This window comes from Bufo gargarizans, chromosome 4, assembly GCF_014858855.1.
Source record: "Bufo gargarizans isolate SCDJY-AF-19 chromosome 4, ASM1485885v1, whole genome shotgun sequence".
In the NCBI taxonomy this organism is placed as follows: Eukaryota; Metazoa; Chordata; class Amphibia; order Anura; family Bufonidae; genus Bufo; species Bufo gargarizans.
Genome location: NC_058083.1, coordinates 338,818,788 through 338,844,988, shown reverse-complemented (window position 1 = coordinate 338,844,988; position 26,201 = coordinate 338,818,788).

The window sequence follows — 26,201 nt, the reverse complement described above, 5'->3', positions numbered from 1 at the left end:
AGATTGGGGACGTCACGTAACAGGGATCAAACTGATGAGAATAGTACTACAGAAAATACCACTCATATCGGGTGTGACAGTAAATTGCACGGCGCAGAGGCAGTGACCGTGGCGTGGATTCAAACAAAGGGGAGGGAGACAACGTTTTTTTAACCATCTCCCCGTTCGAAAAATCAACTTAATAAATGGACCCCAGATTGGGGACGTCACGTAACAGGGATTAAACTGATGAGAATAGTACTACAGAAAATACCACTCATATCGGGTGTGACAGTAAATTGCACGGCGCAGACGCAGTGAGCGTGGCGTGGATTCAAACAATGGGGAGGGAGCCAGCGTTTTTTTTAACCATCTCCCCGTTCGAAAAATCAATTCAATTCACTTTTCGGGGACCCTTGGTGTTGTACATGGCTGGGTGGAGGAAGAAACCTTCAATGACATCAACAGGACATGGCTAGCTTGGTATCCAACCTTGTGCAAATGGGAAGTTTGCGGTTGGGCAAATGGACTGTTTGCGGTTGTTTGCGGTGCATTAAAAGGGGAGTTTGGTCTGTCAATGTCTGTGAAGCGGGCGTAACTCTTACACTACCTGATCGATACAACATCATACCTGATCGTATACATACACTGGATGTTTTAAACCACGTTGTTCAAAAAAATTTAGGATTGTTAGGTGATTTATGCCCTTTATGGATTAAAATCCAACTCTGCGTCAACTATGTAATTTTCCATGGGAGTTTTGCCATGGATCCCCCTCCGGCATGCCACAGTCCAGGTGTTAGTCCCCTTGAAAAAACTTGTCCATCACTACTGTGGCTAGAAAGAGTCCCTGTGGGTTTTAAAATTCGCCTGCCTATTGAAGTCAATGTCGGTTCGCCCGGTTCACCCGTTCGCGAAGATTTGCTGAAATTTGTGTTCGCCGTTCGCGAATGGAAAATTTTATGTTCGCGACATCTCTATCCATGGAGTGTCTGTTGAGTAGTAAAGGCAGTTTGTACTTTCACTGTCTGTACTGCCTATATAGAGTACATAGATGCCAACCACTATTAAAAAAGATCTCTGTGGGGTATCTATTATGTAGTGAAGACAGTTTGTGCTTAAAATCCATGTACACCTTTGGGTGCAGTTTTTTATTATGGCATTGTACTCATTTTGAACTAAATATAATTTTTTCAATTGGTCTTTATTAAAGGGAAACTGTTATCAACTTTATGTTGCCCATACTAATGGCAGTATAAAGTAGAGACAGGTGAGTTGATTTCAGAGGTCTGTCATTTAAAAGTTAAAAATAAATGGCTGCCGAGAACCAAAATCACAATCATTACAGACTGGCCTGGAAAAGAGTTACGATCACCTGAGAAGAGTCATGGTTATTCATAAATTCCTGCTCTCCCTGCCCACCTGCTGATTATTGATAGTCTTCTTCTTAGTTTTCTCACTTCCTCTCTAGGAGAGAACTGCCAATCATCAGCAGATGGGTGAGAGTGCAGGAGATTATAAATAACCATGACTCTTCTCAAGTAGATTTGACTCTTTTCAAGGCCTGGGTTGCAATGATTATGATGCTGGTTCTCAGCAACTACTTACTTTTAGCTTATGAGTGACACACCGCTGAAATCAGCATTTCTGTCACTACTTTATGCTGTCCTCAGTGAGGTCAGCATAAAGTTGATGACAGGTTACCTGTAAAAATTTTGAACCACTGTCTTTGTGCAGCCTTGAGTTTATCTAGTAGCAGAATCAGAATTTTCACTCTGTTATGTTAGGCAGCTCACGTGACTGATCTCTAACATTATAAGGACTCATTCTAGTTCAATTATTTTCTTAATGATAAGAATCTGGCATAAATAAGTGTTTATGAGTAATTTAGAGATAAGGTTTATTAGATGACTGGCGCAAACTGAAAGTAGAAAGTACGATTCACTCAGCTAGAAAAAACTGTTAACCCTTTGTGACAGAACGGCTCAATATTTTTAATAAAGACCAATTGCTAAAAAAATGACTTTTAGCCCAAAATGAGTAAAATACAATCATTAAAAAATGCGTACATAGCCTTTAAATGATCCTTACTTCAACTATCCATAAGTTACAAAGAAACAAAGGTAATTCCAGCGCCAGTTCAGGCCGGCGTGATGATGTAATCTCGCGCCGCACAGGATTTCGGGCGAGATCTTCAAGTAAGATGGAGGCTGGCGGCCCTTCACACGTAAATGGAGTCAGTAAGTTTGAATTTCAGGATTAATCGTTTTGCTGACACGAAGCACGAGGAAATTCGACTTCTAGGTGAAACGAATAATTCCTGAAATTTGGACCGAATTCCACTAATAATCACAATACATTAGTAAGTGCCTTGTATTAACTTTTTATACATGATGAATGCCTGTGTCACGGCCTAATGTGTGCGTAGTGACATTTTCCTTCACTTGGTTGCCCGTGACTACTATTTGATGTATGCATGTGGTGGCAGTGTCTCGGCCTTCTGGCTGATCCCCAGGACATGGTTGCCACGCATGCTGTTGCCCACGGCAACAGGTGAAGTGTGTGTTTATGTGTGTACTTCCCCTTTAAGTGGCCGTCTTCCCTTGCCTTGTGTTGGAAGGGTTAACTTCCTTCCTAGTGTGTGTGCACTTGGTGTGTCTGTGTGTGGGTGTGGCTACATGGGCTATAAAGCCTCAGTTTAGATCAGTAGTCTGAGGGGTACTTCAGCCATGGTTAGCTGGAGTCATCCTCCTGTGTTATACCATCTGCCAGTGGGGGCCACCCTTGTGGTCATAGGTTCATGTATGGTGTTGTGAAGATGTTGCTTTGGTCTCTTTATTTATTGCAGCATATGGTTTCCTGGGTTCCCGTGTGGTGTGTGCTGTGTCCCTTGTGTTGTTGTGGACAGCAGCACTTGTACATGGGTTCCAGGCTGTGTGTCTGTGGCAGGTAGGTGTGGTTCTAGTTTCACTTACCTGCCATTGCCATATGTCTGTTTATGTTTCCCCTATCTTTATAGCTTGGCCAGTGAGACTCCTGTTCGGCCGTATCCAGGAGGAACAGGTAGTCTTACCCTGCTCCTAGTCCAGGGCCACCCTGAGGGCGAGTAGGACTATTAGGTTCCGGAGTATGAGCCCTCCTACCATCAGGGTCGGCTCATACGGCTAGGAGACAGGGTCAGAATTAGGGATGGATAGAAGGTGACCTGCTCTCTGATACCTGTCCTGGCCTTGCATTGACCATCCATCTTCTGGCATCGCACGGCTGAGGGTTTTCCCCATCCTCAGCCGTGACAGCCTGGCATGGCAATGTTTTTTTTTGCGATTTAAAAAAAAGTTGCACATCATAAATGAGACTTAAAGGTGTCCTAATCTGAAATCCTAACCAACTTTTCACTCCACTTTTAAAAGTGGTGAAGCTCACCAAATGTTGCAAAAATGATGTACCAAATTACACACATGGGCATCATTTGCTAAATTTTTATATAACAAAACTGGTGTAGCAGATTTGATAAATGTCCATTTCTGTTTTATCTGTGTCTATGTGACATTGAGATCATTTGGTGAAAGACTATGTTCCAGTGCTGGATCATCATTATTGGGGCACTATGCCACTGGAAGTAAAAAGAAGTACAGGCAAGTTGCCATATTGACTTGTCTGTGTCTTTATACATCTTCACCTCCCTTCTTTTATGTATTTTGGTTGGTTGCAGGTTGTAGAGTTTTTTTTTAATATCAGCTTTTAAAAGTTACATTTTATATTAGTTAATTAAAGTAGTTCTTTGTGTGAGTAGGTCATCCCTAAGTCATCTTATATCCAAACTAAATAACCACTATCTGAATAATCTTTCTGCCATCCACCTATTCCGACCTATTCTGCTAAAATGCCTTTCTTTTACACTAGTGCCCAATTCTTTTCCATACGTGGTCTGGCTAGTGACCTGTAAAGTGGTGGAACTATGTTCTCACCATGTGTCAAATTATTGTCACCGCCAGCTCTGTGAGAAGATCTGGCAGACGTTCTTCTCTACCTATTGCGTGATGTTCTTTGTTTTGGATTCACTTTCTATCTCCTTTCCTTCTCCCAGCTGTCACCTATTTGCACTGATTGTCTCCCTTTATATTCCCTCCCATACTACCTCACTTTGCGGTTTATATTTCTTCCTGGATTGTGTTCACTGCTGGATGCTGCTTATCCTGATTCCTCAGATAAGTCTGTTTCCTTTATTTGTGTTTTCTTGCTGGCTTGATTGTAGGTGACCCTGACTCCATCCGTATTAAGTGCAGGGAGCCGGTGGTCGTGTCCCCTTACTATTGTAGGGTTTTCAGGTGTCACATAGTATAAGGTACGAGGACATGCAACTGTCTACCATTAAGACCTTTGCATGGGCATAGCAGTCAGGGAGAGCTCTAGGGGTTTTATAGGGCTCACCCATATGCTCCTTAGTTTGGGATCAAGCCAGTCTGATGTTTATTTATAAGTTCCAGCTTTCTCCAACACCATCCGTGACATTATAAACCACCATAACCGTCTTAAGCATGGATCCAGTTTCAACCTTGATTGACGGCATGCAAGGTCTTTCACTGGAGGCAGCAGATCTCTGTGTCTCAGTTTCAGGTGACCGGTTCTGCTTGCGTTCATGGAGTTTGTTCTGAGCCTAAGATCTTGCTTCCGGATACATTCTCCGGTGGTAATAAGAATTTTGTTCGCTTTAGAGAGGCTTGCAAACTCCATTTTCGCCTACTTCCCCATTCCTGTGGTGATGAGGAGCAGAGGGTGGAGATCATCATCTCGCTGCTCAGGGATAACGCTCAGTCTTGTGCCTTTTCGATGCCGGTCGGGGCACGGCCCCTCCGATTGGTTAATGAATTTTTTGTAGCCCTGGGACAGATATATGATGACCTGGATCGAATTGCTCTGGCTGAATCTAAACGGCCTCTTTTATGCCAGGGTAAACAGTCCGCAGTGATATATTGTTCAGAATTTCTGAGATGGGCAGCTGATACTGGTTGGAATGATGCTGCACTCCGAAGTCAATTTTGCCATGGTCTTTCGGAAAGATTGAAAGATGCATTTGCTTTTCATGAGAGACCAGCCTTGTTAGACTCTGTGTTACGCTGCTGGTAGACACAGCTGGAATCCAGTGGCCAGAAGGAACAAACGAGGCGCAGACTTGAGGAGTAGATCGCAAGGTAGGGAATCCAGTGAAGATTCGGAACGGTCTGGAAAGGACGGTTCTGAGGAGCAGGAGACTGGAACAAGTCACAATACTCGAGCAATGTTTGCATTGCCTCATGGGTATAAGTAGGCCCAAACAGGAAACAAGATGGCTCCCAATCAGTATCACAACTGCCATCTTAGTTAAGGGCAAATCCTCAGATAACACAGCAGCCTCCAGTGGTGGAGGAGTGAAATTGCAGCACAAGTTCAGAGTGGGTGAAACAGCGGCCACTAGTGGTAGTTTAGAAGATTACATCAAATTCTGACATTATTCCCTCCTTCAGCATCGACCTCCGGACGATGCTTGGCTCGGTTTTTCTGGATAACTTTGGTGAAATTCTTTAAGCAGTCGGGGAGCACTAATATTGTTTACAGGTTCCCATGAATTGTCCTCGGGGCCATACCCCTGCCATTTAATTAAGTATTGTAGATGATTTCGGAAAATTCTAGAGTCCAGTATTTTTTCAACAGTGTAATGTTCTTGTCCATCTACTTCAACTGGATCTGGAGGAGGCAGATTACGTCCTGGAAATGGATCTGGAATAACAGGTTTTAGAAGTGATACATGGAACACAGGATGTACTCTCATTGTCCTGGGAAGTTTTAACCGAAAAGCTACTGCATTTATTTGCCCAATAATCTTGAAAGGCCCAATAAATTTTTGACCTAGTTTTGCTGAAGGTACATGAAGTTTTAAATTCTTCGTAGAAAGCCACACCTCATCTCCCACCTTGAAAGTTAGAGAAGGCCTGCGGGATTTATCTGCTGTTTGCTTATATCTCTCCTGAGCAATCTTTAATGTGTCCTTTAACATCTCCAGATTCTGTTGGAGAGATTGAACTTTGTCATTGACAGCAGGAATAGAAGTGTCTCTGGGGAAATTAGGGAGGATACTTGGATGGTAACACAAATTAGCAAAAAATGGTGTTTGTTTGGTGGAAGCATTCTGAGTATTATTGTATGAAAATTCTGCCATTGGAAGCAAATCAACCCAGTCATCTTGCAAATGGCAAATGTAGCATCGGAGATACTGCTCCAAAGTTTGGTTTGTGCGTTCAGTCTGACCATTTGATTGGGGGTGAAAAGCGGATGACAAATTAACATCAATGTCCAGTGTTTTACAAAAATTCTTCCAAAATTTGGACGTAAATTGTACTCCGCGATCAGAGACAACTTCATCTGGTACTCCATGGAGACGAAAGACATCTTGGATGATAAGTTCAGCAGTTTCTTTGGCAGACGGGAGACCCGCACATGGTATAAAGTGAGCTGCCTTTGTCAATCGATCAACCACAACTAGGATGGCACTTTTCCCTTTAGAAACAGGCAAATCGACAATAAAGTCCATGGATATAGACCCCCAAGGACGGGACGGGATTGACAGAGGCTGCAAAAGTCCCACTGGTGAAGTTCGAGGAGTTTTATTCATGGCACAGGTGTTACAAGAAGAAACATATTTCTTCACATCCTCTTGATAATTAGGCCACCAAAAGAAGCGTGACAGAAGTTCTTTTGTCTTCTGAATTCCCTTGTGACCTGCTAGCTTGGAGTCATGAATTAATTTTAATACTCTCAGTCGTATACTCTCTGGCACATAAATGCAATACTTATGAGTCCAAACTTTATTTTGAAACATAAGGGATATATCATCTGGTGGATTTAGGAGAACCGGATCAGTCTCATATGCTGCCCTTATGTCTTCTAGCAGATCCTTGTTAGTAATGACCCCCACAAAATTGGATTCCGACAGAATGGTAGTTGGTGGTGCAGGTGAAGAGGAATCATTTGAGAACAGTCTGGATAAGGCATCAGCTTTTCCATTTCGTGAGCCAGGTCTATAAGAGATCACAAAATTGAATCGGTTAAGAAACAGACTCCACCGAGCTTGACGGGGAGACAAACATTTAGCAGATCTGATGAACTCTAAGTTACGATGATCAGTTAGCACCACTATCTGCTGTGCTGCTCCTTCCAAATGATGTCGCCACTCTTGGAAAGCAGCAATGATGGCTAAAAGTTCCTTGTTTCCCACATCATAATTCTTTTCTGAGGAGGTCAGTTTTCGGGAAAAATAAGCACAAGGGTGAAGCAAGTCTTTTTCTCCTGTTCTTTGTGATAGAATAGCCCCTATTGCACAGTCAGAAGCATCAACTTCAACGATAAATGCATGTTTAGGGTCAGGATGAATCAGTATAGGGGCTGTGGTGAATTTTGTCTTTAGACAGAGGAATGCATCCTGTGCTTGGGGAGACCAAATAAATGGTATTCCTTTCCTTGTTAATTGAGTAATTGGTGTAATTATAGCAGAAAAATGTTTGATAAATCGTCTGTAGAAATTTGCAAATCCTACAAAACGTTGAACTTCTTTCACATTCCTTGGGGTTGGCCAGTCAATTATTGCTTGAATCTTGCTGGAGTCCATATGCAATCCTACAGTAGAAATTACATAACCCAGGAACTGAATTTCTGTTTGATGGAATTCACATTTCTCCAATTTACTATAGAGTTGATGCGTTCGTAGACGCTGTAGCACAATTTTGACATGATTTTGGTGTTCTTCCTCAGAATTAGAGAAAATTAGTATGTCATCCAGATAGATAACTACAAACTGATCTAGCAGATCTTTGAAAATATCATTAATGAAATGCTGAAAGGTGGCAGGTGCATTACACAGTCCAAAAGACATGACTAAGTACTCAAAATGTCCGTAACGTGATCTGAATGCTGTTTTCCATTCATCACCAGGTCTAACACGCACTAAATTATAGGCTCCTCGTAGGTCTAGTTTGGTGAAGATTTTTGCATAACGGACTCTATCCAGCAACTCAGGTATAAGAGGTAGAGGGTAACGATTCTTTATTGTTATTTTATTTAGTTCTCTATAATCGACACAAGGCCTTAAGGTACCGTCTTTCTTTTTAACAAAAAAAATTGGTGCACCTGCTGGTGAAGTGGATGGACGAATAAATCCTTTAGCTGAATTTTCGTCTATGTACTCTTTGAGAGCCTTTAGTTCAGGCTCTGCTAATGGATATATGCTTCCAAAGGGTATAGCTGCTCCCGGCAACAGTTCAATGGGACAGTCATAAGGTCGATGTGGGGGCAACTTGTTAGCATTCTTCTTATCACAAACATCCACAAATTCTTTATACATAGATGGCAGTTTAGGTGATGTTTCGAGGTCCTCAGTACCATCTACTTGAGGTTGATTAGATAAAGTCTGTTCTGAGTGAACCTCTGGTGGGAAGGATACTACTTTAGTTTCCCAGTTGATCTGAGGGTTTTGAGCTTGCAGCCATGGTAGTCCCAAGATGATTGGAAAATGGGGTGATGATATTAGTAAAAAAGATAAAACCTCTTGGTGATTGGGTTCCATAATTATCTCCAAGGGTTCAGTCTCTTGATCAATTGGGCCCGAGTTCAGTGGGGACCCATCAACAGTTTCCATCAGAATTGGTGAAAGTCTCCCTTGGATCTTCACTCCATGCTTATTAGCAAAATCAATGTCCATAAAGTTCCCATTTGCTCCAGAGTCCACCATGGCAGAGGTAGATATCCACTGTGAGCTGTTACGAAACTTGATAGAAATGAAGCAATGAGAGTTCTTGTTTTCCTTCTTAATATTAGGTGCTATTGAAGAGATTGAATGGATGACTGCATTCACTGGTGGCACTGGTTCAGAAGAAACTGATTCATCCTCAGATAGGTCAGGATCCACTAACACCGCCACTGACTTCTGTCGACGACTTGGACAATTAATGAGAAAGTGATCAGGTTTACCACAGTAGAAGCATTGATTCTCCCGAAGTCTGCGTTCCCTTCTATCGGCACTTTCACGTTTTTGTATGCTGTCAATCTGCATAGGTTCAGCATCAGATTCAGTGTATTTTTTGGTTTCAAAGTCTCTAGAGGTGGAGGGTGGAACAGATAAGTATCGATTATTACGAAGCCAGGTAGAACTCCACTTTTCTTGCCTACGCTCAGACAGTCGAGTATCAATACGAACGCAATGATGTACGAAATCATCAAAATTTGTGGGAGCATCAGCACGTGCTAATTCATCTTTAAGTGCATTAGATAGTCCATTCTTGAAAAATGTTAATTTTGCTGCATTATTCCATTCAGTATCAATGACCCACCTCCTAAATTCTGTGGCATATTCAGCAACCGAGCGCCTGCCCTGACGTAAGGCCAGTAGGGTTGCTTCTGCTGTGGCACATCGGTTAGGATCATCAAATACTTGGCTCATAGCTGTAAGGAAAGCTTCCAGATCATCTAGGCGTGCATCATTAGTCTCAATAAGAGGATTAGCCCAGGCTACAGCCTTATGTGTCAGAAGCATAATAATACACAGCACCTTAGATCTGTCAGTGAGGAAGTGAGATGTGTGTGCACCAAAATATAACTTGCATTGATTAATGAATCCACGGTACTTATCACGGTCCCCTCCAAACCTGAAGGGTGGAAGAGGCAAGGTGGATGAAGAAGCTGGAACCATGGCCCGGGTATGAAGTTCCTGTATTTGCTCTGCGTGTTGAGCCACCATGTTTTATAAATCCTGAGTTGCTTGCCCAAATACTTGCACACTATGAGATGTTTGGTTTTCAAATGCTAAGTATTTTGTTTTTAAATTTTGCATTTCAGAGTAGATGTTGGTTAGTAAACAGTTCATATTATTTACACGAACCTCCAAGTCCAGTTCCCCGGCGGATTCCATGGGCATGGCTCGAGTATCCTGTTACGCTGCTGGTAGACACAGCTGGAATCCAGTGGCCAGAAGGAACAAACGAGGCGCAGACTTGAGGAGTAGATCGCAAGGTAGGGAATCCAGTGAAGATTCGGAACGGTCTGGAAAGGACGGTTCTGAGGAGCAGGAGACTGGAACAAGTCACAATACTCGAGCAATGTTTGCATTGCCTCATGGGTATAAGTAGGCCCAAACAGGAAACAAGATGGCTCCCAATCAGTATCACAACTGCCATCTTAGTTAAGGGCAAATCCTCAGATAACACAGCAGCCTCCAGTGGTGGAGGAGTGAAATTGCAGCACAAGTTCAGAGTGGGTGAAACAGCGGCCACTAGTGGTAGTTTAGAAGATTACATCAAATTCTGACACTCTGCCATGTCTCTAGCTGTTCGGATTGACAGGTGTCTTAGAGAGAGAGAGAGAGGAGACTACTCCTTCCTGTCATATTCAGTCCAAGGACAGTGGGGCTGTCTCATTCATTGCGCAGGGGTCTCAGTCGGTCTCAATCCTCTCTGAGAGGGAGGCCATGCAGCTGGATTTGTTTGCCTCTGATAGTAGAGGATTCAGCTCTCAGATGAGGGTTTGTTTCTGTTGTGGGGGTATAAATCATTTGGCTAATGTTTGCCCCTCTAGGAGATTCATGGAGTTTTCTGAGGGTAATAAAAGTAAAACAAAAAGAAAAAACCCTCTAAAAACTTTCCATTTGCTACTATTGGCAAGGTTGATGCGGAAATTGAAGGCTTGCCATTTACTTGTAGTTACCGTTTTCTCCTACCTGCCAGGGTGGTGCTAGACAGCAAGAACATTGTTTGTGAGATTTTTGTAGATAGTGGAGCAGCTGTCAATCTCATTGATAATCAATTTGCAATAACGCATGGTTTCCAGGTATGCACTTTGGAAAAGGATATACCTGTTTTTGCTATCGATTCCGCTCCACTTTCTCAAAGATCGTTAAAGGGCATAGTTCACAATATCCGTTTGACTGTGGGTGACGCTCATGTTGAGGATATGTCATGTTTTGTCTTAAGCGGATTACCTACTCCTCTAGTGTTGGGGCTACCCTGGTTCACTAAACATAACCCCACCATTGATTGGCAAGCAAGGCAAATAAATGGTTGGAGTGAGTTTTGCAGAGAGAAGTGCCTCACGGCGTCTCTTTCAGAGATTTCTACCAAGACTGTGCCATCTTTTCTCTCTGAATTTTCGGATGTGTTTTTCCGAGAGTGGTGTCCAGGAGTTGCCCCCGCACCGGGAGTACGACTGCCCTATTAATCTCATCCCAGGCGCCAAACTGCCAAAATCACGTTTATACAATGTCTCCCAACCTGAAAGAGTCGCTATGCGTACTTATATCTCTGAGAGCCTGAGAAAGGGACACATCCGACCCTCGAAGTCACCTGTTGCCGCTGGGTTTTTTTTTGTTAAGAAAAAAGATGGTTCTTTAGGACCTTGTCTGGATTTCAGGAAGCTGAACCGTATCACGGTTCGTGACCCATATCCGCTTCCTCTGATCCCGGACCTGTTTAACCAGATTGTTGGGGCTAAGGTTTTTTCTAAGTTGGATTTAAGAGGGGCATACAACCTAGTCAGGGTCATGGAAGGGGACGAATGGAAGACGACCTTCAATACCCCTGAGGGTCATTTTGAGAATTTGGTTATGCCCTTTGGTTTGATGAATGCTCCGGCCGTCTTCCAACATTTTGTGAACAGCATTTTTCATCATTTAATGGGGAAATTTGTACTAGTGTATCTGGATGACATTTTGATTTTTTTCTCCTGATTTCAAAACTCATCGGGACCACCTATGTCAGGTCTTGCTGATTCTGCGGGATAATAAATTGTACATTAAACTGGAAAAATGTGTGTTTGTGGCTCCAGAGATTCAATTTCTTGGTTTTCTTCTCTCTGCTTCTGGTTTTCGCATGGACCCTGAGAAGGTCCGCATTGTGCTTGATTGGGAGCTTCCTGAGAATCAGAAGGCGCTGATGTGGTTTTTGGGTTTTGCCAATTATTACAGAGTTCATTTTGAATTATTCCTCTGTTGTTAAGCCACTCACTGATATGACTAAAAAGGGGGCAGATTTTTCTTCGTGGTCGGTAGATGCACTTAAAGCCTTTTCTACTATCAAAGAGAGTTTTGCTTCCGCTCCCATTTTGGTACAACCTGATATCTCTCTACCTTTTATTGTTGAGGTGGACGCTTCTGAGGTGGGTGTGGGTGCGGTCTTATCTCAGGGTCCCTCTCCTGCCAAATGGCGACCGTGTGCCTTTTTCTCAAGAAAACTCTCCTCTGCAGAGAGAAATTACGATGTGGGAGATAGGGAGTTGTTGGCCATCAAATTAGCTTTTGAGGAATTTCGCCATTGGTTAGAGGGAGCCAGACACCCTATTACCGTGTTTACAGACCATAAGAATCTGGCCTACTTGGAATCGGCCAAGCGTCTGAACCCGAGACAGGCCAGATTTGTTCTTTTCTAGGTTTAATTTTGTTGTCACGTTCCGCTCTGGGGTTAAAAACGTGAAGGCAGATGCCCTGTCACGTTGTTTTCCGGGAGGGGAGAACTTTGAAGACCCGGGTCCCATTTTGGCCGAAGGGGTGCTCGTCTCTGCTCTTTATCCTGATTTGGAGGAAGAGGTTCAGGCAGCCCAGGCAGAGGCTCCTGATCTTTGTCTCCCTGGGAGGTTGTTTGTGCCTCTCGCTTTACGACACAAGGTTTTTAAGGAGCACCACGATACTGTCCTTGCTGGGCATCCGGGGAGCAGAGCCACAGTGGATCTCATTGCTTGGAGATTCTGGTGGCCGGCTCTTCGTAAGACGGTTGAGGGTTTTGTGGCAGCCTGCGAGACCTGTGCTCGTGCCAAGGTCCCTCATTCACGGCCATCGGGTTCTCTCCTCCCATTACCCATTCCTTCCCGTCCTTGGACGCATTTGTCCATGGACTTCATTACGGAACTGCCTTGTTCCTCGGGAAAGACTGTGATTCTGGTGGTAGTGGACCATTTTAGAAAAATGGCGCATTTCATTTCCTTTCCTGGGTCACCCAATGCTAAGACGCTGTTGCAAGCGTTTGTTGATCACATTTTTAAATTGCATGGCATTCCTTCAGACATTGTTTCTGATAGGGGCACGCCATTTGTTTCCAGATTCTGGAAGGCCTTCTGCTCTCACTTGGGGATTTGGTTGTCGTTCTCTTCTGCTTTTCACCCGCAGTCGAATGGTCAGACCGAACGCGTCAATCAGAATCTGGAGACATATCTGCGCTGTTTTGTGGCGGAGAATCAGGAGGATTGGTGTTCTTTTTTGTCTCTTGCTGAGTTTGCTTTAAATAACCGTCGCCAGGAGTCCTCTGATAAGTCACCATTTTTTGGTGCATATGGGTCTCATCCGCAGTTTGGGACATTCTCTGGAGAGGGGTCTTCTGGTTTACCTGATGAGGAGAGATTTCCCTCGTCTTTCTAATTTATTTGGCAAAAGATTCAGGGTAATCTGAAGAGGATGAGTGAGAGATATAAGCGTGTGGCGGATAAGAGACGTGTGTCTGGTCCGGACCTGAATGTGGGGGATCTGGTGTGGTTGTCTACAAAGAATATCAAACTGAAGGTTCCCTCCTGGAAGTTGGGTCCTAGGTTTATTGGGCCTTACAAGATCTTGTCCATCATCAATCCCGTTGCCTTCCGTCTTGATCTTCCCCAGACTTGGAAGATCCATAATGTTTTTCACAGGTCCCTATTAAAACCTTGTGGATTCTCACATTATCTGCGGTTCTCTCCAGTACCTCGTTAATTGGGTGGGTTATGGTCCTGAAGAGAGGATGTGGGTCCCAGTGGCGGACATTTAGGCCACTCGTCTCATCAGGGCTTTCCATAGGTCTCATCCTGAGAAGGTGGGCTCTGAGTGTCTGGAGTCCACCCGTAGAGGGAGGGGTACTGTCACCGCCAGCTCTGGGAGAAGATCTGGCAGACATTCTTCTCTACCTATTGTGTGATGTTCTTTGTTTTGGTTTCGCTTTCTATCTCCTTTCCTTCTCCCAGCTGTCACCTATTTGCACTGATTGTCTCCATTTATATTCCCTCCCATACTGCCTCACTTTGCGGTTTATATTTCTTCCTGGATTGTGTACACTGCTGGATGCTGCTTCTCCTGATTCCTCAGATAAGTCTGTTTCCTTTATTTGTGTTTTCTTGCTGGCTTGATTGTAGGTGACCCTGACTCCGTCCGTATTAAGTGCAGGGAGCCGGTGGTCGTGTCCCCTCACTATTGTAGGGTTTTCAGGTGTCACATAGTATAAGGTACGAGGACATGCAACTGTCTACCATTAAGACCTTTGCATGGGCATAGCAGTCAGGGAGAGCGCTAGGGATTTTATAGGGCTCACCCATATGCTCCTTAGTTTGGGATCAAGCCAGTCGGATGTTTATTTATAATTTCCAGCTTTCTGCAACACCATCCGTGACAATTATACATCATTTACTATAGGATCAGTGGCCTGACACGGTGACGGCTACACGTCAGTTTTACTCTTTCCAACTTAAGAAATGGTGGCATGTATTTTCTTTTCTCAAGTGTATATCCATTCGTGTAACAGTTTCAAACAGTGGTATATGTTTTTTTTGCAGCGGCTTTCTGTAGCAAAGTATAGTGTACAGTGCTTTCCTAAACAGTGGAAAACATAAGAAGCATAAACGTAAATGAACAACAACCCAACTGAGCTAAAAATGAAAGTCTTTTGGCTTCCATTGGATCACTGTTGCCCTATAGATGTGCTTTCAGTATATGACAGGAGTTTTTCCTACATATATGCTAAATGTAAGGCCCTGACTTGATGCACAGAGCCTTAGTTCTCCTCACTTGGACAATGAGTCTCTCTGTCTCCAGGTTTGTCACATTATTATTTTACATAAATTACAATTTCCTCTATAGCTTGTTAGTGCTTATTAGTGCTTTTTTTGTTTGCACACTTTCTTTTTTTATTTATTGCACCCAGGAACAGACTGGTCATAGACCCTACAGGGAAACTTCTTGGTGGACCAATGCCCAAGTCGCCGGCTGAGCCATCCTCATGGCCATCAACCAGTAAATAATTATCTGATCATAGGCGTGCGCACGGGGTGTGCCGGGTGTGCCTGGGCACACCCTAATCACACCTCCGTGCTCAGCCTCCTGCACTGCTGCGCTTAAGCCCCGGCTGTCCCGCACAGCCAGAATGACACACATCCTTCAGACTGCTCCGCTCCCGTGCTCCCATGCTGCGTGTCACTCACTCTGACGTCACACGCCTGCTCCGCCTTCTTCTTTAGAAAAGTGGGAGGAGTAGGCGCGTGCGGCGTGACGGAGTGAGTGACGTCTCGTTACGCTTCCGCCGGCCTTGTTTGGATGTGTGAGAGCCTGACCAGGACCCAGTGATTGTGGAATACCAGCTGAAGTCTCCCAGTAAGAAGTACAAGTTCACAAGACTTTACATAAGACCCCGGCAGCCTCCACCCCATGTTGGGGGTCACTGTCAGAGACACTGTTATGGGGGGGGGGGGAGATCTGTGGATGATGACACATATATAGCACAAGATGCTGCTATATATGTGTCATCCACAGATCCCCCCTGGCCCCACATAACAGTGTCATCCACAGACCACAGATCCCCCTGCATCTGTGTCAGATTCCACAGAGATACCCCCATAACAGTGCAATCCACAGATATCCTCTTAATAGACTGTTAAGGGGATATCTGTGGATGACACTGTTATGGGGGCATCTGTGTGGAATATGATACTGTTATGGGGGATCTGTGTATGACACTGTTATGGGGGGATCTGTGGATGATGCACTGTTAATAACAGTGAGTCATCCACAGATGCCCCCATGACAGTGCCATCCACCAATATCCCCTTAACAGTACGTCATCTACAGATGCCCCCATAACAGTGCATCATCCACAGATGCCCCCATAACCGTGCGTCATCACAGATGCCCCCATAACAGTGCATCATCCACAGATGCCCCCATAACCGTGCGTCATCCACAGATGCCCCCATAACAGTGCGTCATCACAGATGCCCCCATAACAGTGCATCATCCACAGATGCCCCCATAACAGTGCGTCATCCACAGATGCCCCCATAACAGTGTCATCCACAGATCCCCCATAATAGTGTCATCCACTGATGCCTATAACAGTGTCATCCACAGATCCCCATAACAGAATTATCCACAGATCCCCCATAATAGTGTCATCCACAGATGCCCATAACAGTGCGTCATCCACAGATGCCCATAACAGTGTCATCCACAGATGCCCCCATAACAGTGCGTCATCACAGATGCCCCCATAACAGTGCGTCATCCACAGATGCCCCCATAACAGTGCGTCATCCACAGATGCCCCCATAACAGTGTCATCCACAGATCCCCCATAACAGTGTCATCCACTGATGCCTATAATAGTGTCATCCACAGATGCCCATAACAGTGCGTCATCCACAGATGCCCATAACAGTGCGTCATCCACAGATGCCCATAACAGTGCGTCATCCACAGATCCCCCCATAACAGTGAGTCATCCACAGATCCCTCAAAACAGTGAGTCATCCACAGATCCCCCATAACAGTGCGCCTGCACACTGAGGAGAGACAGAAAGGAGGGGAAACAATCCGCGGAAGCAAGCGGAGGACGGCACAGCAGACGACTGAATAGCTTCTTTTGTAAGTACATTGTTTTATTTTTTAGTCTTTTATTATATTCTGGCTTTTGCTTAAAGGGACAGTAAAAAATGTTTGTTTTTTAGCTATGTATTATGCTTTTTGATAATAAGTAAATGTAGTGGTGCTGTAATGTGGACCCCAGGCCTCTCTGATGTCCTGCAGGCTGGGCTGGCGCTGTGGCAGCATATACGGTTGGTCAGGCAGCAGAAAGGCTCTGGGGCTGTCATTGTGTGCTCTGGAAATTTTCCCTTCAGAGCCACAGCTATCTCTCTCTCGTACAGTGCAGACTCTGCAAGAGGCATTCAGTTTGCTCTCCGTCCTAATAGAAGTCTATGGGAATCAAAACGGATCCATCTGGTTCCCGTTATGCAAGACAGAAAACAAAGTCCTGTTTTCCGTCTTGCATAAGGGGACACAGACGGATCGGTTATGCTTTCTCATAAACTTTTATTAGGACAGAGCAAAACAGAATGCCTCTTAAAGGTTTCCGTTTTGCATTCCATCTGGCCATTCCGTTATATTCCGCTTGAAACAGAACCTATAACGAAATGGCATAACGCAGATGTGAACCCACCCTTAGGAATAGATTGTTTCTGAAAACTCAAGCGTACCGAGGAAGAAAGGAAAACTCTTGAAAGCTTGTCTTTTAAGTATTAGTACAATAAAAATTGACACACTGTTATGGAGGATCTGTGGATATAATATATATATATATATATATATATATACACACATACATACACACGCGCACGTGCGGCGTGTGTGTTTCTGCTTTAGGGTGCACACCCTAATGCAATAGGCTGCGCACGCCTATGTATCTGATGCTCCCATACTGTCTCCAGAATTCAACTGCATTGCTAACCTGAAGCAACTGGAGTAGGAGGACAAAACGTGGCAGCTGGCACTTGCCACTACAGAGGGGCAGTTTTTTGGGAAGGTATTTTGTACTGCACTGTGATATTTGGCTCTGCTGGGGTGGTATAATCTGCCACCATACGGTATTTGTGTTGGCACTGCCTTCTGTCAACTTAGATTCAACAAAAAAATGGGGCCACTTTTTTTTCCAAGGCCACTATCAGTTCCCAGTCTGTCCCTGACTGCACCATTAGTTTTCCTACACGTGAGAATTTGGCACAGATGTTTTTTTTTTTTACCACAAAAAATTGGCAGAATAACTGCTTGAGTTTTTTTGGGGATACCTGAATTTTTTGCCGTGGTGTTTTGTTTTTTTGTCATTTTTGCAGTCTGTCTAGCATTTTCTTCATGACGTAAGTTTCTATTTTACTTAATTACTTGATAGTTCACAATAGGTTATATATTATCTTATAGTTTTTTGAAACTTTTTTCCCCAAATATATATAATATTTTATATTTAGTGAATATATTTGTCAAAAGCATTTTCAAAAGCAATCTGTCACCACATACCTTAATAATACAATCCAAATTAATTGTTTATGTGTGCAGGTCTCCTATAGATCGAGATAGGTGCCCACATTCCAGGGAAATTCTTGTTTTTCTGATATACAGATTAACTGCTCAGTGCAATGATGGCATCACCACTGGACCTCGTTGTGCCAAAAGCCATGCTCCTTATTTCTACCCACCCTGTCCCTCCTGCTCTGAGTGACAGGGTCAGACAGGAGCAACATAATCTCGCCTGGTCCTGGACCTTTGTGCCTGCATGTTTGCCTCGGGGATCAGCACACGTGCATACAGATTTCTGCCTGGCAAGCATCAGACCTGTACTCTGTGTGTGTCAATACCCTGTGTAAGAGTACAGGGTGAGGAGAAATTACATCACCAATACCTGGCCCTGTCACTCAAAGCTGGGGGGGAAGGTTGTGCAGCAATAAGGTACAAAGTTTTTGGTACAATGAGATGCAACTGTGACACTCTCGTTGCACTGAGCAGTCAATTTGCATATCAGAAAAAGAAGAATTTCTCAGAACTTTGGGCACCAATTGGGACGGAGAAAGAATTTACTCAGGAGACCAGCATACATCTAACAATTCATTTGGATTGATATGCAGGTATGTGGTGGCAAATTCCCTTTAAATATTTTTTAAAAGAGAAATGCAGTTTACTAAAAATACTTAACTTAAATGTTTTTTTCAACATTACATTTATAATATGCTTTCTATTGCAATTACGCAAATAAACATGAGCGGCATTACTTTCGTATTGCTCTGTAAAAATGCATCAAAATGACATAGCAGAAGACGCATCAAAAACACTTCTGATTTTAGAATGATTTTCTTTTTACAGGTGAAATGTAGTAAATCAAATTGTTTCACCTATAAAAACTGCATAGGTAATTACCACATTGATTTATCATAATTTGCCTGTAAAAAAAAAAATATATCCCAACAAAAAAATGCATGCTTTTCTTACTGTATTTGTAAGTTATCCCCTCCCTTCTGACCTCTAGCTGTGTCATGTGACCAACTCTCTCATCTCTTACTGACACAGAACAGAACGTCAGTTATTTCTCTATTTATTCCTATGAGACCAACATTGAGGCTCCAATAGGAATACATAGAGAAACTGACTTCCTGTCCACACATAAAATGATGTTATTTGGAGATCAGAGTGTTGGTCACATGACACAGGTGAGAAGTAGAAGGGAGGGGATAACTGACAAACACAGACACTGGTAAGATTACATTCAACACAGATTACATAATGTAGCTTTCTAGCAGGTCAGAGATTTTTTTTTTTGCGGTTAACCCTTTCATGACCAAGGGTCATTGATGCCCCAGTGTCCAGGTCAAAATTTTACCACATAAAGTGTCCATGCGTCACTTTATGTGGTAATAGCTTTGGAACACTTTTACTTATCCATGCCATTCTGAGATTGTTTTCTCGTGACACATTGTACTTCATGATAGTCATATATTTGAGTCAATATATTTCACCTTTAGTTATGAAAAAATCCCAAATTGACAAAACATTTGGAAAAATTCACAATTTTCCAAATTTCAATTTCTCTGCTTCTAAAACAGAAAGTCATACCTAATAAAATATTTATTACTTAACATTCCCCATATATCTACTTTATGTTGGCATCATTTCGGAAATGTAATTTAATTTTTTTAGGACGTTACAAGGCTTAGAAGTTTAGAAGCAATTCTTACAATTTTTTAAAAATTTTCCAAAACCCACTTTTTAAGGACCAGTTCAGGTCTGAAGTCACTTTGTGAGGCTTACATAGTGGAAACCCCCCATAAATGACCCCATTGTAGAAACTACACCCCTCAAGTTACTCAAAACTGATTTTACAAACTTTGTTAACCCTTTAGGCGTTCCACAAGAATTAAAGGAAAATGGAGATTACATTTCAAAATTTCACATTTTTGGCAGATTTTCCATTTTCTAAAAAAAAATTATTTAACACATTGAGGGTTAACAGCCAAACAAAACTCAATATTTATTACCCTGATTCCGCGATTTACATAAACACCCCACATGTGGTTGTAAACTGCTGTACGGGCACACGGCAGGGCGCAGAAGGAAAGGAATGCCATATGGTTTTTGGAAAGCAGATTGTGCTGGATTGGTTTTCTGAACGCCATATGTTTTTATTTTTCTGCCGATCGTCTTGTACAGGGGCTCGTTTTTTGCAGAAAGTGTTGAGGTTTTTATTGGTACCATTTTTGGGTACATAGGATTTTTTGATCATTCATTATTACACTTTATGGGGCAAGGTGACCCAAAAATTGGCTGTTTTGGAACAGTTTTCATTTATTTATTTTTACAGCGTTCATCTGAGGAGTTAGGCCATGTGATAGTTTTATAGAGAAGATCCTTACGGACGTGGCAATACCTAATATGTATACTTTTTCTTATTTATTTAAGTTTTACACAATAATAGCATTTCTGAAACCCAAAAAATGATGTTTTAGTGTCTCTATAGTCTGAGAGCCATAGCTTTTTTATTTTCTGGGCGATTGTCTTAAATAGGGTATCATTTTTTGCGGGACGAGGTGACGGTTTGATTGGTACTATTTTGGGGGTCATACGCCTTTTTGATCGCTTGCTGTTGCACTTTTTGTGATGTAAGGTGACAAAAATGGCTTTTTTTTGCACAGTTTTTATTTTATTTTTTTATGGTGTTTATCGGACGGGGTCTATCATGTGATATCTTTATAGAGACGGTCGTTACGGACGCGGTGATACCTAATATGTGTAGTTTTTTTTATTTAAATTTTTTTATAAGAAAAGGCAATTTAATAGTTTTTTTAACATTTTTATTTATTTATTTTTACTTTTATATTTTTTCACTTTTTTTTTTCTATCAAGTCCCTCTTGGATCATGAAGATCCAGTGGGGCTGATGGCTGTATTATACTTTGCAATGCTCTTGCATTGCAAAGTGTAATACATTCAGATGCCCTGTAGGTGGCAACAGCGGACGCTTTTGCAAAGCGTCCGGTTGCCAGGGCAACCATCGGGGCTGCCGACGCAGCAGCCCCGATGGTGGAGAGAGGGAGCCCCCCTCCCTCCATTAACCCCATGGATGCCGCTCCCGCAGCATCTTTGGGGTTACAGAATTTACAGCAGAGTGTCAGCATGAGCCGCCGCCATCAAACAGCAGGGGGCAGACGGGGGGCAGCGCTGGAAGGGGGGGGGGTGGAGAGGGAGGTATGTCAAGCCAGCAGGGGGCGGACTCAAGGAGGGGGCAGCACTGGGCACAGATGGGCTGCACAGATCGGGGGGGGGGGGGTTCTGGTGTCTGCACAGATCGGGGGCAGGGGGGGGGCGCTGCACAGATCGGGGGGCTCCATGGATCGGGGGGGGCACGAGGACACTGATTTCAGGCTCTGATCTGCAGAGCGCAGATCAGAGCCTGAAACCGGCATTTTAACACTGCCGCGATCCGGATCGATTGCCGGCAAGGGGCCACTCTGATTAGTCCCTTGCCGGCATTACTGCACTGTATGCTGTCTGTGACAGCATACAGGGCAGGGGCAGAAGCTTTAATTAAAGAGCTGCCAGAACGTATATATACGTGGTAGCTGCACGGGGTATGTGCAGCCAGGCTCGGACTGGCCCACAGGGGTACAGGGGAATCCCCCGGTGGGCCCCTAGTCTCCCACCCCCTGCACAAGTGGCACATAATACATTAGATTTAGTACACCACATACATATATTCAATGTACAGCACCTCAACCAGCCTATGTTCATATAAAAAACTTGCTAGATTATTTATTATATTTGAATGTATCCGTACGGTGGGCCCCCAAAATAAATTTTACTGGTGGGCCCTAGGTACCCCAGTCCAACACTGTGTGCAGCTATCACGTATATATACAGATTGCGGTCGGGAAGGGGTTAACCTCTTCAGGACACATGACGTACCGATACGGCATGTTGTCCTGGTACTTAAGGACACTTAAGTATTTCCAGCAGGCGGTGATCGGAACCCGGTGACTGCTCAAATAATTGAGCAGGCACCTTGGCTAAATACACGGGGGGTCCCATGACTCAGAATATGGAGACACTAAAACATCATTTTTTTGGTTTAAAAAAAGCTGTTATTGTGTAAAACTTGCATAAATAAATAAACGTATACATATTAGGTATCTCCGCATCCATATCGACTGGCTCTATAAAAATATCACATGACCTAACCCCTCAGATGAACACAGTTAAAAAAAAATTAAAACTGTGCTAAATAAACCATTTTTGTCACATTACATAAAAAAAGTGTAATAGCAAGCAATCAAAAAGTCATATGAGCCCCAAAATAGTGCCAATCAAACCATCACCTCATCCTGCAAAAAATGAGACCCTACCTAAGATAATCCCCCAAAAACTGAAAAAACTATGTCTCTCAGAATATGGAGACACTAAAACATGATTATTTTTTTTGTTTCAAAAATTATATTATTGTGTAAAACTTACTTAAATAAAAAAAGTATACATATTAGGTATCTCCACGTCCGTATCGACCAGCTCTATAAAAATATCACATGACCTAACCCCTCAGATGAACACCATAAAAATTTTTAAATAAAAACTGTGCTAAATAAGCCATTTTTTGTCACCTTACATCACAAAAAGTGTAATAGCAAGCGATCAAAAAGTCACACGCACCCAAAATAGTGCCAATAAAACCGTCATCTCATCCCGCAAAAATCATACCCTACCCAAGATACTCGCCCAAAAACTGAAAAAATTATGGCTCTCAGACTATAGAAACACTAAAACATGATTTTTTTTGTTCCAAAAAAGAAATCATTATGTAAAACTTACATAAATAAGAAAAAGTATACATATTAGGTATGGTCGCATCCGTGACATCCTGGTCTATAAAAATACTACATGATCTAACCTGTCAGATGAATGTTGTACATAACAAAAAATAAAAACGGTGCCAAAACAGTTATTTCTTGTTACCTTGCCTCACAAAAAGTGTAATATAGAGCAACCAAAAATCATATGTACCCTAAACTATGACCAAAAAAACTTCCACCCTATCCAGTAGTTTCTAAAATGGGCTCACTTTTTTGGATTTTCTACTCTAGGGGTGCATCAGGGGGGATTCAAATGGGACATGGTGTCAAAAAAAACAGTCCAGCAAAATCTGCCTTCTAAAAACCGTATGGCATTCCTTTCCTTCTGCGCCCTACCGTGTGCCTGTACAGCAGTTTACGACCACATATGGGGTGTTTCTGTAAACTACAGAATCCGGGCAATAAATATAGAGTTTTTTTTGGCTGTTAACCCTTGCTTTGTTACTGGAAAAAATGGATTAAAATGGAAAATTTGCCAAATTTTTTTAATTCTGAAATGTCATCTCCATTTGCCAATAAGTCTTGTGGAACACCTAAAGGGTTAACAACGTTTTTAAAATCAGTTTTGGATACCTTGAGGGGTGTAGTTTCTTAGATGGGTCACTTTTATGGAGTTTCTACTCTAGGGTTGCATCAGGGGGGCTTCAAATGGGACATGGTGCTGTGTGCCCGTACAGTAGTTTACGACCACATATGCGGTGTTTCTGTAAACTACAGAATCAGGGCCATAAATATTGAGGTTTTTTTGGCTGTTAACCATTGCTTTGTAAAAGTAAAAAAAAATGTAAAAATGGAAAATCTGCCAAAAAATTTGAAATTGTATCTCTATTTTCCATTAATTCTCGTGGAACACCTAAAGGGTTAACAAAGTTTCTAAAATCAGTTTTGAATACCTTGAGGGGTGTAGTTTCTAGAATGGGGTCATTTTTGGGTGATTTCTATTATTTAAGCCTCGCAAAGTGACTTCAGACCTGAACAGGTCCCTAAAAATTGGGTTTTTGAAAATTTCTAAAAAATTCCAAGATTTGCTTCTATACTTCTAATCCCCAAAACATAAAATATCATTCCCAAAATGATCCAAACATGAAGTAGACATATGGGGAATGTAAAGTAATAACTATTTTTGGAGGTATTACTATGTATTATAGAAGAAGAGAAATTGAAACTTGGAAATTTGCAATTTCTTAAAATTTTTGGGTAAATTTGGTATTTTTTTATAAATACATTTTTTTTTTTTACTTCATTTTACCAGTGTCATGAAGTACAATATGTTACGAAAAAACAATCTCAGAATGGCCTGGATAAGTCAAAGCATTTTAAAGTTATCACCACTTAAAGTGACATGTCAGATTTGCAAAAAATGGCCTGGTCCTAAGGTAAAATAATGCTGTGTCCTAAAGGGGTTAAAATACTTGTGAACAGAGGGAATCTTTCTCCCACATGTCACAACATAAACTGTTAATGCAATCTAATACCTGTTGGCATCATGTGTCTCGGAGCACAATTTTTTTTATTCTCAGTTTACCTGTGCTCTACTGTAGACAGTTTTTCTGCCATTTATGTTAACTAGCTTTACTTCGCCATCATGCCACAGCCATGTGATTTTTCAAACACCGCCTTCATCCTATGAGAAATGCATATTGCAGTCCAACTCGCACTAAACATCTTTTGCCTGCGGTTTGAATACATAGTAGTCAAGCCCTGATGCTTCAACTAACTAGAGCGCATACGCGAAAAAGATACAGCGGCTCACCCCTGCTTCGTATGGATAGGTGCTCACCCTCCGGTCCTACCCTCAGGACCTGGAATGAGTGACTGTAGTATATGTAGATGTGAGGGGGCACACTCAGAATGGGACCACTAGATGGATGATATAACCATATTTAATACTTTAAGAACATACCCTTAAAATTAATATAAAACATACATAAAACCATACATCACACGTATACGGAACGTCGCGTGCAACACTCCTATACAATGATCTCTAATCGTAGGTCAATGTCGCAGCGATGTCCCAATTCAATGTACTAATAATAATAGTGCAAACAATGTCCCAATCAGAATTCGATGATGATATAGTAATGGCACTATGGCCAAATGTCCCAATCAGAGTCCTAATTTAGTATGGTACTGATAAAGTGATGGCACTATGGCCAATTCTGATAGAGCAGTGATGGTAATATACCAGTTCTGATGGGATAATGATGGTAATATAGCAATGGCACTGTGGCCAAATCCTGATGGAGCAGTAATGGTATCAATGTACCCAATACCGATGTCCGGTAGTCTAAGCGTTTAAGGTGAGTCGTTAGTGCTGACTTCACAATGAGACTGACAATCCGGTTACTTACAGTCTCTTGCAGCTTGTGATGTCCCAGTATGGGCCCAGTCTTCCCCTTCTTGGCTGCTTAACCGCAGCGCTGGCTCCCCAGACGGGCGTACACTCGCAGCGTAGTGTATCCGGCCGAGTGTGGCGTCCCACGTGACCTGGTTGTCTGGGGTACCGGCTGGACGCTGAACTGACGTCACTGCTGTGCGACTTGTACTCCGGTTCTATGCCGAAAAGGAATCTCGGACATTCAAATCCTTTTGATATCGGGCTTTCTTGTTTTGACTATGAATCCATGCTCACTCTGTTTTTGCCAGATGCATTTCAGGGTCTTACACCCCTTCCTCAGTGGCCAACCGAGTGAGTGGATTCTCACTCCTTATAAATGGAATTTGTTACCCACAATCCCACTTTTCTGTGCTTCTCCTAATATGTGGGATGGATTGGGTTGCTATTTCTTTATGTCACACTTCACAATTAAAAAATACTTAAATGACAATTATAATCATAAATACTACACCCCATATACTTAATAAAAACAGTTTATAGAGAAGACTGCAAGGTCAGGTCATTGTTCAGAAGGAAACCGCATCAAAAACACATCAATATGAATTGCGTTTTATGTGCGGTTTTCCTTTGATGGTCATTTTCTTGCTACTTGGGACCATATTCATCATAACCCACTAGTGGATTATGTCTTGTAGCTGTGGTTATTGTGGTAGCTAAGCAGAGCCGTCCAGCAAGGAGGGGAGATCACAGTGTCGATAATCGGCCAGACTGCGATGTCCCATCCCCACCGGCCAACCCCCCCAGTAATCACAGAAACCCGAACACCTCCATCTCGGCGTTAAGGCCCCTGGGAATAATTGTATCATACTCAAAGATTCTGCGAGATTCCTGTCTTGACATGTGTGCAATATGGTTTCCCCCTC